This window comes from Dromaius novaehollandiae, chromosome 10 (genome assembly GCF_036370855.1).
Source record: "Dromaius novaehollandiae isolate bDroNov1 chromosome 10, bDroNov1.hap1, whole genome shotgun sequence".
Classification (NCBI taxonomy): Eukaryota; Metazoa; Chordata; class Aves; order Casuariiformes; family Dromaiidae; genus Dromaius; species Dromaius novaehollandiae.
Window position 1 is genome coordinate 13811593 of NC_088107.1, and position 15494 is coordinate 13827086.

The window sequence follows — 15494 nt, forward strand, 5'->3', positions numbered from 1 at the left end:
CTATTTTTCATTGTGAATGGCCTGAACAAGGTGATCACTTAATGTGAAAGGACCCATGATACAATACGAGAGAATGACATGTCACAGTGCCAAATTTTTCAAGATCATTCTGTGTTTCTTAAGCTGATGTGACTGAATCACAGTCTGGAAAACTTAATTTTGGAACTATACTAAGTTTTAGAAGACAGTTCTTAATTGAAAAGTTCATTTCTAATGAAAGTGAGGTGTTAAAAGGTTGGACTAGCAGACTAGATGATCTGAGTCTTTATTAATAACATGAGTTCATTTTAATTCAGTGAAGCACATAATTGGCATCAAGCTTTTCAAGATCAGCACTCTTTTCTGTGACTGGAATCAGTAATATTTTAAGACTTTCTTTAATGTTACGGTAGATGTTTTCATTATTTGCATTTTAAAATTAGGTTACTGTTAGATAGTTCGGACTAATTATAAGCTTGTTGATTTTACTGAGCCCAGTGATATCCACTGGCTAGTGACAAATCTTTATAAGTCTAAACCTGAATTCCCTGTAATTACTCTGCAGTCATCTAGCACTACGGTACAGAGACGAATGGGTTCCCCTGAGATTACTCCACCTTGAATAACCAGAAGAGGGCAATGGGGTCAATTACTGTTTCAGAGTGCCCCATAGCTGCTGCATGTAAATCAGTTTACCAGGAGCTCAGAAAGTGCTTTGATAACATTTATTTCATTGCCTTTATCTCTGCAATTGCAGGCACTCTTAATGTAAGACAATGCAATTCACAAGTAGAAATGTGCTGAACTCGACAGAAAAGGTGGTGGCATTCGAAACAGCAACCACTACTCTGCAAGTACAGAAACTTTCTGATGTTTGCCATACTGATACCATCCATTTCAATGGGATAGTTCTCTAAATAGATTTTTTTTTGTTTTTTTTTCTTTTTTTCTTTTTTTTTAAGTGCAATATAGATCACTCAGTCACAGGCACCATTCTATTGGATATTCACTTTTAATCAATATGGTCCTTAGCACTTTTGCAGTCTTACTAGCAGCAATGCCAAGAGTTTCCTAATAATTAAAGGTTTTTGCATATCCATAGTCTGATTTTAGTTCAACTTCTCAAAAGAATTTGAGAGACTCAAATGCCTAAATTTGATTTCATTAGTCTCTTAAGTACTGACAAATTTTATCCAATAACAATTGGCAATTAATAATCTTTGCTGATTACCAATTAAACTTTTCATTTTTATTTCACTTTACATAAGCTGATTATTTTTGTTTCTACAAGTTGGGAAACTGCAGGTCTAATTTTTTGGAAAGAAATGAAGCTTAGTAAACAGCTAAAGATACACGCAATCTCAAGCTGTCAGTGGCATGTTGAAATTACCATCATGCATCTCTTTGCAGAGGTTTACAGCCCTCATCTCCCAAATCTTCTGCTTTAAACAGAAGTATCATTTCAGAACATTCTAACAGCTCTAAGGTCTTTGTGGGAGGTTTTCAAAGGCATAAATGAGAATTAGCTACCCATCTACCAATTGAAATCTGTGACCTCTGAATTTTCAGAAAACCTCACTTGCTACAGTTGAGTGATAGGATGAGATTTTTCTCATTTTATTAGGTTTATAAAGCTGGGGAGGGTGGCAAGAAGAAACAGATTTTGGTGAAGCAGCTAAGAACTTCTGGCTTTCAGTGGTACCGGGAATGAACAATAATCCTCACAGCTCTACAAAATTTTATTGGGCCCAAATACAACCTGAATGTCAAGCACAGCAACAGAGGCTGAACTCTACAGAGCATGTAAAGTGAGTCACAGGGTCTCTAAAACCAAGATTCTCCTTTCTGGAGCAGTGTATCACCAGAAAAGAACCTTAAATGGATCCTTTTACGTACATATTCTTTGAAGTGTACTATGAGAAGCAGTCAGACAGAAGACCTGGCAGATCTATCCTGAGATGAATATTCAGACTTAATTATTTTTATTGCATAAGTAACTATGTAATTTTTATAAAAAATATTAACCAAAACAGTATTTCTTAGATTCAGTGCATGTCCTTCAAGAGCCCAGAATAAAATAGGAGGATGTATCAGAAGGACAGACAATATCTTAACACAAAATTCCTTGAGCAGCATTTTAGCCAGTCTCTGAGGTCCTCGAGATTTGAAGTCATAACCAATCATGCTGCTTTTACTTTAGCATGCTTTCTTATCCCTTCAACGCACTGCATGAGAAATTGACTGCAAAATATAAAACCCATGTTGTTTAGCATATTTATACAATGGGGATACAGTCCTTTTATCTGCTCCGAGTTCCACAGTTTACTCTGAGAGAACTTGCAAAGACAATGCCAGCCTGTTTCCTGCAATCCTTTCAAAAATACAGTTTAAATAAAGCTGACAGTGTCTTCCTTCTAATGAACTAAAAAGCACTGTTAAAGCTTTTCTACTAAACTGTTTTCTTCTACTTGATGACGTCAATCTAAACTCTCTCTTCTCTTGCTGTGCCAGCAGCTATCATCCTACTGCGTGCCACTTCATTCGAGAACACATCTGAAGACTGGAACTCTGGAAAAAAGAGCAGAATGCAACTTTGCAGACTGCATCTTCCCCCTAACAAGCAAATGGATGTCTGCTCAAGGCAAGGCTCTCCACTGCGATAGTCAAGGCTTTGAAGCTTGGTCCAACTTCCGGTCCCCTGCAGTCTGCTTAGTGTCAAGGGCAGCATTGCAGCTGCACTCAGCCAAGAGCAAGTGATGCATAGGATGGATTGTCACAAATTACCTGAGCACTTTGACTGCTACAGACCAAGCCTTGCTTTCTTGTACGAGACTCTCAGCCCCATAGTACTGTTCCTGGCTCAATCACCACTTTTGTAACAGCCTCTATAATAGCTTCCCTTCAATCTTTCATTCCAAGACCTTCCAGAAACTCAGCAGAGCTCCGGCTGGCTGTTAAACACAAAGCACAATTTAAGAAGCAATGTCAGCTGTGCGTCAACCCCAAAAACAGTGAATGGCAAAGGGACCAATTCTGGCTGCCCATCAGCTCTTAAACAGCAAAGTGATAAATACTGTTACCAGCGCCCCAAGCTGAAAAGCACACACTGCTAAGAACATCAGTCAGCCGTCGTGGGATGCCAAGCTGTGCTTAAAGGCAGCTAGGAACCTTCTAAACATTATGCACGCAATAGCTTAGAATATGCTCTTTCTCACCTGTCTGTGCATACGATGGACCGCAACATGTAGCATCAAGTCATTACATTGCCCTTCCATTCAATTCAATCCAAACTAGGCCTCTCAGTCATTCCATAAAAGCAAGCTCTAAGATACTCCAAGTGAAGTGAGAATATGGGCAGAAGAATATGCTAAGTCAAACATATTAGCATGCTTGAAGATCATGCAAAAATAACCTTTATTATGTATTCTTGTGATGAAAATGAGCCATATTGTATCAAAAGAGACACCAAGCAATACACAGCTAGAAATTTATTGATGACCAAAAGTAAGCTAATAATTGTTTTAAAGAGGACCGAAGGGTCTGGGAGGTGTGGTGAGGGAGTTTGTTCTGAATTTTAACTGCCACATCAACATAAGGTGTCTACCCTTAGTGAGCTATCTGGTCCATTTGCCATTGCTAGCCCCATTATTATTTCTTTTACAGTTATGTCAATTTAAATACTGAAATCTATAATCAAGGTTATATGTCAATACTAAATAAGCGAACAGCAGCCAGACAGTAATATTAAGCTGACATTTTATAGAGATTTTAAGATCCTCTGGGCCCAAAGTTCAGCCTGTCTATCCATTAACTGTGTGCAGTATTTTTAAGTAGGACATTCCTTTCTAGTTAAATTGGTGATGTAATACCGCAATATAAAGACAGTAAATATATCAAGAATTCAGCCTAAGCAAACCAAATCCTACACACAGGATTCTAGAAAACAACATGCAGAGGACTTGAGCTTCATTGTAATTGCAGCTTCATCAATGTCACACCATCCTAGCACCAAGTAGGCCACATTCGCGGTTAACATAAAATCAGCATAATCCCACCCTTCCAAAAGAAACTCTGCCAAACTGTATTTGGTGACGATTCCAACCATGGACTTCAGCTAAAGTATTCTTCAGGCAGCATCCTAAGCACAGCACTTTGATATACAGGCTAAATAAGAAGACAAATATTGATAAAATAAAATGCAAATACTTTAAGACGAAAATTTCCAGGAGATCTGCAGCCCAAACACTGTCTCATAGACCTGCCAGGTTTCCTGCACCGACTGCGAGATTTACTTTTTGACAGAGAATGTACTCTTCGGCAACAAATTGCTTACAGAGCAGCTGTGCTGTGGGACCGTATGTGCTAAACCTAGTGGATCAGCCATTCTGCCACTTCTTGTGAATCGGGCAAGCGCACAAAAGAAATTACAGCAAAATGAACACGGGCTGGAAGATTCCCAATAGCTGTCCAGTGCAACAGGTCCTTCTCATGATGTGATCCAGTATATGACCCCAAATGCAGGAGCAAGCACATGTGTTTTAAGTATAGCCACACTTGTCACATTTGCAGATGGCTGTCCCCATCTCATGGTGTGGTACAGAAATTCCACATTTCAGAATTACAATAACTTTGTTGCTCTGGGAGGGAGGTCTGAATTCAGCACGTTCAGGGAGGGGAAAAAAAAAAAAGGCAGTTTTGATCTTGCAAAGAAAACAGCAGTCCCAAATTTCAGTATTTACTCCTCCAGCCTCATTCTTACATGCAGTCAGATCTAGGCCCATAACGCAGCTCTAGAAACTATACAGATGGGAGCTCTGCTTGTAAAAGGGAGGCCAGCTGCTGGCAGGAGGACTTCCCCATTTGCTCCTGATATAACCTTTGTATAGCCTGTGACACTAGAGCTGGTTGATACGTTCAGTTAAAACAGGCATCATTCTTACAAACATTCACCTTATTAAATCTATAGTTACACTCGCTCCTGTTTTAATCCCTGTTGGCTGCTAGATCTCACCAGGAAACAGAAAGTTTCAAGGCTGTTCTGGACCTGCACCTCTGCTCTTATCTTTTTTACATCAGTGACCTCTGAAACATGTATTCATACTATGTTGAAACTCAACAGCTTCTAGACTGCCTGCCAGCAATGCTCAGCTGAACCACTCAAAGTCCCTGCAAAAAAAAACCAAAAAACAAAAAACAGATTAGGCACTGTCTTGGTCATGCTAGCCAAGGAATCATCCATACCGGGAATAAAGTCTGTATGAAAGGTAGCAAGTTACATTAACACCTTCTCCACATTAATTCAAGCAGCAAAGTAAAATATTCAAAGACTTTTTTTTTTTTTGAGAACAGGTCCATATCTCTAGGTTTTCTCTGTCTGGAGGCACTACCACCTTCCTCATGAATGTACAGGGATAGTGAAGCTCCAGCAGCAGGAAATAGTAGGTTTATCTTTTGCTAAGACAGTAAGACTTCTCGACAGTCAACAGAAGCATCACATTATTCTAATAAAGTAATTGTAAAGATGACACCAATAGCATATCAGGAACATTACTTAAACACATTTTAGTCACAATATTAAATTGCATGCATCTCAGAATGTGAAAAAAATCTTTGATGTGAAAAAATTACACATCAAAATAGTAATGTTCCTAGTTTCACGTTATGCAAGAATTTCTGAGGTCACATGATAGCAATCTTTCAGGTAGTCACACGATCAAACATGTTCTTAATGGGATTACATTACCCTGTAATTAAGTGTCTATTCAAGCAAATGCGCATCATATTTTTACAAGTGTCATTTTCCTTTTCCTGTGTTATTAAATGCTATTCAGTAAACAGACAGTATGAACCACATTCTGCAGTAGCCAAAACCTGGGAGTAATGCAAGGACACAAAAATGGGAGCGATATCTCATAGTTGACAGCCATTAGATCACTACCATTTTCCCACAGGGACTGACTCCAATATTTCTGCCATGGCATTGAGCTCTTTGATGGAGATATTATCATTTACGTTTTCAACATTGCATGGGATTTAGCCACAGGAGTTATGCAGCTAAGTCTTGTTCATGCAATGCCTGGAAGATTTAAGCAGAAATGATTAATTGTTACCTTTTAGCACTATCTTCTGCATAAAGACTTTAGAGTTCAGGAGCCAGTCCTTCAGGAAATTACCCCTTAACACTTGTCCCTCAGTGCTTTATAATAAAAAGTTCATTGCAGTGATTTTTCACAGATGAAAGTTTGGATTTTTTCTTTTATTCTCCTTACCTGAACATCCTTTGTCTAACTCTTTTGATTGTTTTTTTTCTCCTCTTGGGTTGAAGAGATCATCATCTCTACCAAATTCCTTTGTACTGATTGTAATTAACAATCGCAGCCTGAGCCACATTATTTACTTGCTGGGCATCTGGCATTTTTCCTGCAATCAGTGACTGAAGATGACACTGACACACTGCAAAAAATTCAAGAAAATCTAAGGCCATTGTTCAATTTTTTTTTTTTATTTGACTGATGTTCAGAAATTACATTATTAATTATGTAGTTACGCGGTCGCTGTTGGTAAACTACTAAAAAACACTCATCTTCCTTTTCCTTTTTCTTTCAACAAGGTCACAAGTGATTTCAGATTTAATCTAAGACTTTTTCTGCCTGTAGCCACTAATAGGATTCTGGTGAAATTTAAATAAGTCAACATTCTTCCTTTACATATTTTGATACAGCTTCTTGCAGGGCATCCCCATACCCTGCTTACATAACTAAAAAATTCACAACGAAATCCACTCACATAGCCACAGAATTATGCTCCAAAATATAAAACAAGCATTACAAAAGCTTGCTTTTACTAGTGTTTACAAAGATAACACCTAGATTATGAAATAAAGAGAAATTAACAGAGCGGTTCCTACAAAACTGTTCTGAGATACATAATCTGATTTCACACTACAACTATCGCACAGAAGATGGTCTAACTACCAGAAGAGATTGCAGTTAATGCTTAGCAGTAGGACTACCAGTGTGTAATACAGTTTCTGAAGCAGTTCATCCAACCTCCAAGTGGCTGAGGGAAGAAGCCTAGAATGCCAAATGCAGGAACTGGCTACAGAAACTGGATGACTATCTACATATCTAGAGCCTCTAACTTTCCTTTTTGTCCCTAGCCATGCGGTGGAATACTCCTGAACAACAGAAGTGGATGAAAGGGGTGGGAGGGAAGGGTGCATGGACAGAAAACTTAACATTCTGACCTTAGACAGAGATGGGAGACTCTCAGCTGGTCTGATCTGGGTTAAAAGCAACAGAGAGAACTTAGGCTACAAAGGCCATGGATGAGTTCGCTCAGAAAACCAAACAGGTACAGAAGAGAGTCAATCTGTTAATGAAGGGGAAATTTCTGCTTAGCTACACCTACGTGCTGCAATCTCCTTGTCGCAGGAGAGGAGACCATCATACACCCTGCCATTCAGCGGAATCTCCAGCTGGTGCAGATCATCTAGTCCCTTGACTTCAGCAACCATTCAAGCTTGACCAAGCTATTCCATCACTAGATGGGACAGGCAGCTGAAGCATATTGCTCTGTATGTTCAAAAACTCTGTGACTTCCTGGAATATAACACCTTCTCCCCCTTCTTTTAAATGAAGGCTTCTTCTACATAATATATTTAAAAGTGGACAAACCTTCAGATGTGAAGACAGCTAACATGGGCAGACATTTTGGCTGCCTGTGTAGCTGTAGTAAGGCAAGCTGGAATTTACGGCTACTAATGAACTCAAAACAGTTTGGGCTCTTTCTGAAAGAAATAATGCGAGTAATATTTATCTATATGTACAATATCATTGCTCGATTCATGTTTTAAACTCAGAAAAGAATGATTTTTCAGTGTCCTGAAAGGAAGTGCTACCGGGACATTTTGGTTTTAGAATTAAGAACCTAGAATAATTCTATTCAGATAACTAAGTGATCCAGTATGAACCATCCAAGAATTGCTGGCAAGAAGCAATCTCATTCACGATATTGGAGGATGCTTCTACCCTATACAGAGAGAGCACGCTCAGGTTATTCCAAATACAGAGGAATTCAAACAATGATAGTAAGCTTCCAGAACAACTGCACAGACAGACCTCAAGGAGAACTTCAAAACCTGAAAGCATCAAATAGATATGAAGCAAAAAACACTGTAAAACAAACCAATTCTTAATTAAATGAATAACTCTACCCAGCTCAAAGCGAAAAGGGATGGTATTCTAGACCTGTGACTTTTAATTTCCAAAACAGAATTTTACATGTGGGTTCCAGGCTGCCACTGCAACTGCATCAGAGTAAATCTAACAGTAGTATTAGATTAGGCAGGGAAAAGCACATCACAGAAAATAGAAAAACTGAAGGCTGCCGTAAGACTTATTTGCTGACCAACTCACTTATAGTACAACAAAATATAGAGGCAAGAAAGCAAAAATGCCATTACAAAGATGCCTTGTAAAGAATGTTGATAGAGTGAAGTGAATCTACATTTCCCTAGGTATTGTTAGAATAATACAGTTACAGTACAGAAGAGCACATTACAAACCCAAGAGTTCCAAATTCTCTTTCATCACAGAACCATGCATGTCAGAAAAGACTTCAAGCAAAATGTAGAATAGGTGCTACGATGGACACGGTCTGCAAATTACCTCATTCTCCTAACTCATCTGTAAGTCTAAGCTGTGGTCTACACTGTCTGTCCTCCTTCTGCTTACATGAAGCTAAGAAGATGCATGTGTGAATGCATCTGATGTCTAAGAAGGACCTAGGTCAGCAATTGTCCTGAACCTCTTGAAAAGATTTGTCTTCTAAGGAAATTCGGTAACATCAGACAGATTTGCTCAATTAAGAGGGCAACGTCCTCTCTGTTGTACCACCTGGTTACACAAGAATCCTCTCTAGTGTCATCAGAGAAAGGCAGGCTTGGAGAATATTTCAAGATTTCCCTGGTGACGTACAATAGGCAGAAATGTATGTTCTACTTCTATATGGCTTTTCTTGGAACAGACACGTACTGAAAGCAACAGGAAGAGGACTTGAAAGATGAAATGACTATCTTTGACCTCAGGAATTATCTCTACAGTATCAGTGGGAGAAAACAGAATCTTATCTTGGATAAGTTGGGAACCCACGCAACCACTGCCTGGGGCTGCTTGAAAAGATGTCTACCTTGGAAAGCACTGAGGCTGCTCTGCTAAGAATGGGGAGACTGCCCCAGTTTCAACAGAAGGTTTAGGCATGGCTAGTTCAAAATGCAGGCTGTGTGACTGCAAAACAAGCCCTGCACTCCTCCTGGAAAACAGGAAGGAGACTAAGAAACACTGCTAAATCCACCCCATGTATCTCAGAAAAGCTTCCAAAAATGTTTCTTATTAAGAATCAAGAAAAATAAATCATATAAGCTTTTATCATTTAGATTTTGTCTGAACTTCCTCATTTCTCCACAGTCAAATGTAAAGGAAAAAGCCCAACAACCTCAGAATAGTTTCCCATGTCCCAAGAGCAGTCATTGCTGAAGTGCGGCTACTTCAGTTGTCTGCCTCAGGCAGAGACAGGGCTGTGGTGTTGTCGCAGTAGCCTGTGGCACTGGGACTGTGGAAGGATTTGTCCGAGGTTTCTGACTTTTGACTGTCTTGGAAAAAAGCAGTGTGGGCTAGGAAAATTAGAAAACCTGAAAAAAAATTCAAAAATGGAAAAAGTCTGAGATGAAATTTCTTGATAGGAAAGAGATAACATCTGCTGCTTGCCATGTTTGTGGATATTCTTAATTAGTGAGTTCTGCACTGCATTTGAAAAAAGATTTAATTGCAGTATGTTGCATTTCACTGCAAATGGGATTGCTGAAGTAGTGTGGAGACAAAAATCATGGAATATGGCCAGAGCACAGGCAGAAGTGACGAATTATTTAGCAGCAAAGGCAGGGAGAGCTGGCTGATTAGTTTTAGATAATGGTGCAGTTACAATGTTCTGTTGCACTGAGACAAAAATGGCTAAATTAGGTCATTCCTCTGACTTGAACAGGAATTCATTCAGCCCAGAAAATCACTTGTGAAACAGACAGCTCTTTCAAGTTACTTGATAGTCTTGCAGATTATTTCTAAATAACATAAGCAGAATCCATCTTTCCTGCTCATCAGCCAAACTCTTTGTCCAAGTTATCGTTTTCCAGTGACTCATGTACTGCAATACCACCTTTCCCTGCCAAAAACAATGTGCACTGAAGATGCTGCTGCATTCTCAGCTTGTCACATTAACTGTGTCACTGTGCATCTGCCTTGACCATTTTGCACTGAGTCTTGGGAGGTCTCCTCCACCTTCAGAGAGTGATGCCATCTTCCTGCAACTGCTCATTGAATTTGAAATGAAGAACCTTTGAGCTTTCTCTTTCTTTGGTGGGAGAGATTCCTCATGAACATCACAAACCAAACCACCTCATTATTTTCTACCTAATCCCTTCCTAAACACTTTACCTGCTCAAAGCCCTATATTATGTTGCATGATGGTTAGGCTACAGGTGAACTACAACCACTGGCGTAGCAGGCTGACTAATACAGTCTCTCTTCCTTTTAGGCCTCTAATCTGCTGTCTCATAGCTTTCATTTTAATTGTAAGCTCTTTCCACAACAGAGAATGTTTTTTGTGTGTCTATGTTTGCATCAACTTTGATTATACCGTGATTCAGGCCTCTTAATAATACGAGTGATTAATGATAATAACAAAGCTGGAAAGCTGAAAGTATTACATTAAAAACTAACAGCCGGTTGATGCATCCCTATGCAATAAACTGTTGATCGGGGAAATTTCAGATGCTGCTTCTCTTGCAATGTGGTTCATTTCCACCAAAATATGATTCCTAGATAGGATCACTCAGTAAACCTGTGTCCTCATTCAAGGCATCCTCCCACCCCGTTTGCCTCTTTTGCCTCTGAATTGCATTCGCTCCTTCAGCACTGATTGAGTGACTGATTAATCATAGCAATTTTGGCATTGCCTTGGCTGCTCACATTAGAGATGCTATTCATTTGGGTGAGAAAGGACAGATAGGCAGTGCTTTCTCAGCTTGCCTTTCTGGCCTTGTATATAGCCTAAAAAGCAGAAAGACCCCATAAAGTGTCTTCAGGGGAGTTATGCTGGTGTCAGCATTACCATGAACCGAGTCCCTTGAGGCAGAAGGATCTTATCACCACAGCACTGACAGAAATGTCCAAAACACATCTGGCAGGAAAAAATGAGCAGAGATTTATCCGGACAGAAAATATTCACAATTCACAAGCAGGAAATTGTACAATCTCAACACCCATTGACAAAATGTCTTCTCACCTGCCTAAAAAAAATAACATAAGGCCCAGCCTTTTAGGCTCACTGGGGAAAGACCGAGGGATTAAAAAAAACCCAAAAAAACAAAAACAAAAACCACCAACACCACACCCCCCAAACACACCAAAAAAACAAACAAACAAAAAAAACCAAAAAACCCCCCCACCCCCCACCTTTTCACAATGTCTTTGTGAACATCCCCTGTCTCTGTGTCCTGGCTCTTATCCCAGACTCTTACGCTGAGGCCGTGAGTGAATGGTGTAACAAAGCAAGTGTCCATATCGTTAGCTCTTGTTTTGCACTTGAGTGACTGCAGTGCAGGCAGACTCGTTCTAACCACAACGTGCACTTCAGTAGTGCACATGCTCTCGTCAGAGAGCTCTGTCCTCTGAGGCTATGTTCTCTTGGTACGCTCAGATAGGACAAGGATGAATGCAATATAAATGTCTGCACAGAGCAGGAAGATCAAAGATTATTTAATCCTATCATGACTTAAGTACAGAGAACCCAAGTGTTTTTATTCTCCTGTACCACCTAGTTCTGTCCAGACTCAGGACCAAAGGCTAAGACAATCAGATTTGCATTCTTGTCAGCTAACACTGCAAAGCACTGACAGAGGCCCCAGAAGACTCTCAGTGTCACAGCCCTCAAAACTTCTTACCCACTGCATTATTACTCTTCTTGCCAGTCAGGAATTTAGAAATTATGCTGTACTTCCTTTGCATCTAATTTACATCTCAGACAGAACTGTCATTCTAAAGCAAAAAAAAACAACCAAGGAAAAGAATGGCCCGCAAGAGCACCACCAAGAAATCATATACTACTATTAAGACTGCTGTTTAAATACAGATAAATTCTTCCAAGGTTAGGATGGATCTCCCTTGCAAACTACCACCCCTAAAAACAACCTTAGACTCTATGCTGACTGTACCAAGGAAGATAGAAACCATCAAGAAACAACTCTGTAATGTGAAATTCAGTGTGTAACGAGGGATGCAGTTTCCTTCACGCTGTGCATACTCTGGTCAAGCTCATCATGCAGCCCTGCCACATCTGAAGTACCAATGTCATTGTGGCAGTAATGAACACTTTTGTTCACAGAAGCAACAAAAACTGAAGAATGCTTTGATAAAATAGCATCCTGAATCATGCTGACATTTAATGATTTTTACATCTTATGAGGTAGAGGCAGTAATCTCTAAAATACCTTTCAATTTCCCATTCTTTCATACCTTAGAAACCTAAGCAGGAGCAGTTTTTCCTCTCTTTTCCTTCTACATCAAACTCCTGCGAAGCACATTTTCGTGTAGAACATAAAACCAGCTAATCCCATTCTTTCTATTTGACTTCCTTAGTTTTGTTTCACACCAGAACAATACTGGTTATGGCAACTGCCAGACAAGCCTTTAGACTAAATGAGACGATTTTGGGCCACCTGTAAGTATTTGAAGGATGGCGCTATATCAGAGAAAAATTAGCAGGTAGCCCCTAGCATCAGGAAGGCAGGACACTCATTTTTCATGCAGCAAATAAGATGTTAGGTCATAATGTTCAAGATGTCAAATTCTCATTTGGTGTGAATGGACTTCTAAGGCTAGACAGATCTGTCAGCTGAGGATGATGCTTGTTTCCAATTGCTCTAGCTTCAGATAATTCAGGGCTTCATTCATTAATATTCCGGGCACTTGGCAAAGTCCATCTTTTCTGTGAGCATTTGTGGCAGAGACGGATTGACACATCCCAGTGGGTTTGTGATTCAGAGTTGTAAGGTGGATTTGTTTTGGTATTAGCATAGTCAATGATTAAATGAATTACATTTGGCATTTAAGTTCTCCACCGAGTGTTACGTTGTAAATAATGTGAGGTGGCTAGAATCTGCATAAGTGTCAGAAAATAATGAAAGTCTATGTCAAAAGTAAAGAAAGCTATACAAAATCCATATTCCTTCTTTCTCTGACATTGCAGATTATATTCCTCATAATCTACCCCTTAACATTGTTTTCTCCTTCATTTGGGTTGTAACTTATTTCATAATGGTACACATTTAAATTCATACAATATACATCAGTTTATTATAGTCACTTATGTTCATAAGATATAGTCTAGTAAACAGGAATTTTCTTTCCCTTGAATGCCTTTAAAATCAGATTGTGTCATGCATTCATGTGTTAAGGAAAGCATTTAAAAGAGTTTATCATTTTAACAAAGTAAGGTAAGTAGGCTGCAAGGTCTAATAATAGTGTTAATGAATTCCCACCTCAATAAGAAAAGAACTAACTACTCTTTCATTTCAGATGATGATTAGCTTGGGCTTCAGGCAACCACTTTTGTCATGAAAACAAATTCCCATTCGCAAAAGCACTTAGAATTTAGAATAACATTGCATTTAACTGTACATCTCTTTAGTTCTTGATCAATTTAACTCTAGGAAAGAAAAATGCATGGGCAGGTCTGTAGACTTTAATTTGTCTTATCATCTAATTTGAATAAAATCAAAGAACAAAACTATTGGGCATACTGATGGACAAGAAACAGGGCAAACAACTGCAATATCATTAATACTGACCTACTGAAGAACAAAGTCTGATGCCTTTTCAGGAGCCTCCATCCTCCAGCCTCTTCCAAAATCAAAATAAGGTCTGCCTTTTCCCTGCTGGGCTAGCTACATTACCCTCACATAGGCCCTCATGAATAAGGTGAGGGTGCCATGTCAGCTGAGCATGGAACTGCCTTTTTGTGATACGTCATCAAAATATGACCAAGCGCTGTATCACCCCATGGCTGAAGTTACACAGGGTTTCCAGTTATATTACCAATATACATGTGTGTCCATGCCATGAAAACCTTAATTTTGGTTACCTAATGGGAGAAGATTGCAGAACAAGAGGGTGCCAGAAAGCAGGTCACAGGGTGGTTGACCTGTTCTGTAAGGTTTGGTTCTGTCAGTAGGTCATAAGGTAGCTGCTCCTGAATTAAAGCTTTCTCAATACATACACACACTGCTAGATATTTACATGGTTGTCTACCTGAGGGAGAGAACGGAAGATTTCTATGGTTTAAAATATGTCATGTTTCTTATAAACTAAAATTCACTCTTTGGTGAGGAACTCTAAGGATAGTTTTAATCTTCTATTACAGGCTACAGATATATTCCCCCCAGGCTTCCTTCATAAACAGTAGAAATCTAGTCAAAGGTCCATAGAGTCTATGAGTAATTCACTTTACCCTAAAGTAAACATAACCAATAGGTCAGATGAATCATTCTTTCAGTGCCTCTATACCTGAGTATCCTATGGGTTACAGAGGAACTGACCTCATCGTCCAAAAGTTGTAGGATTTACCTGGAATGTGGAGAGCTGGGTTAAAGATAGCCACACAAGGCAGAAATAAAATGGGTTGATCCCAGACTGTATGTCTGAAAGCTACTGACTACTCTGTGCTGTGGCCTCTCCTTTCTGTTTGCTTTTAACCATAAACTGCATTGTGGACAAAAAAACCTTACATTCCTACAATTAACCTTTAGTTTCAAGCAGCATTTTCCACTGGGATTTTTGACAGACGCAAAAAATTAAACCTATCAAGGTAGAGTGTTGTTACAGGAAATTTCTTGAGCCACAGGAAGGGAAGTCTGATTTTAGCAGTCCAAAGGTCCTCATCAGTTGAAAATAACAGATATAGAAAGCTCAAGTATATGCTCACAGCATTCATCTCACTGAAACAAACTGGCTTAAAAAAGAAAACTGTATTAACTGAAATACTTAGAATACAGTGAAAACATGGTATCTGGGGCTGGGGGCCTTTAGGCCCTTAGATGTTTCTGCTAAACAAAACAGAATATATTTGTTTCAAATTCAAGAGAATCAACACCATATGCATTTACTTCCACTTTTCCTGTCTCTTCTCCAAAATAAAGAGTACTACACAACAAAGGAAAAATCTGACAATTCTTGTTTTGAACAGAACAAAAAATTAATACACTTTCCGTTAAATTTTTGCCCCCAAAAGTCATAAGATTTGTAAGTATTGGATAAAATATCAAACTCACTTTTCACCAAAATATGTAGCAATTTTTAAAGCACTTGAACTGCAAATACAAAAATGACTGTTCTTCTCTCATATGCCCCTGATAAAGTATATAGTAAAGATGACAAGCAAGTATTTTATTAGAAAAAATGTCA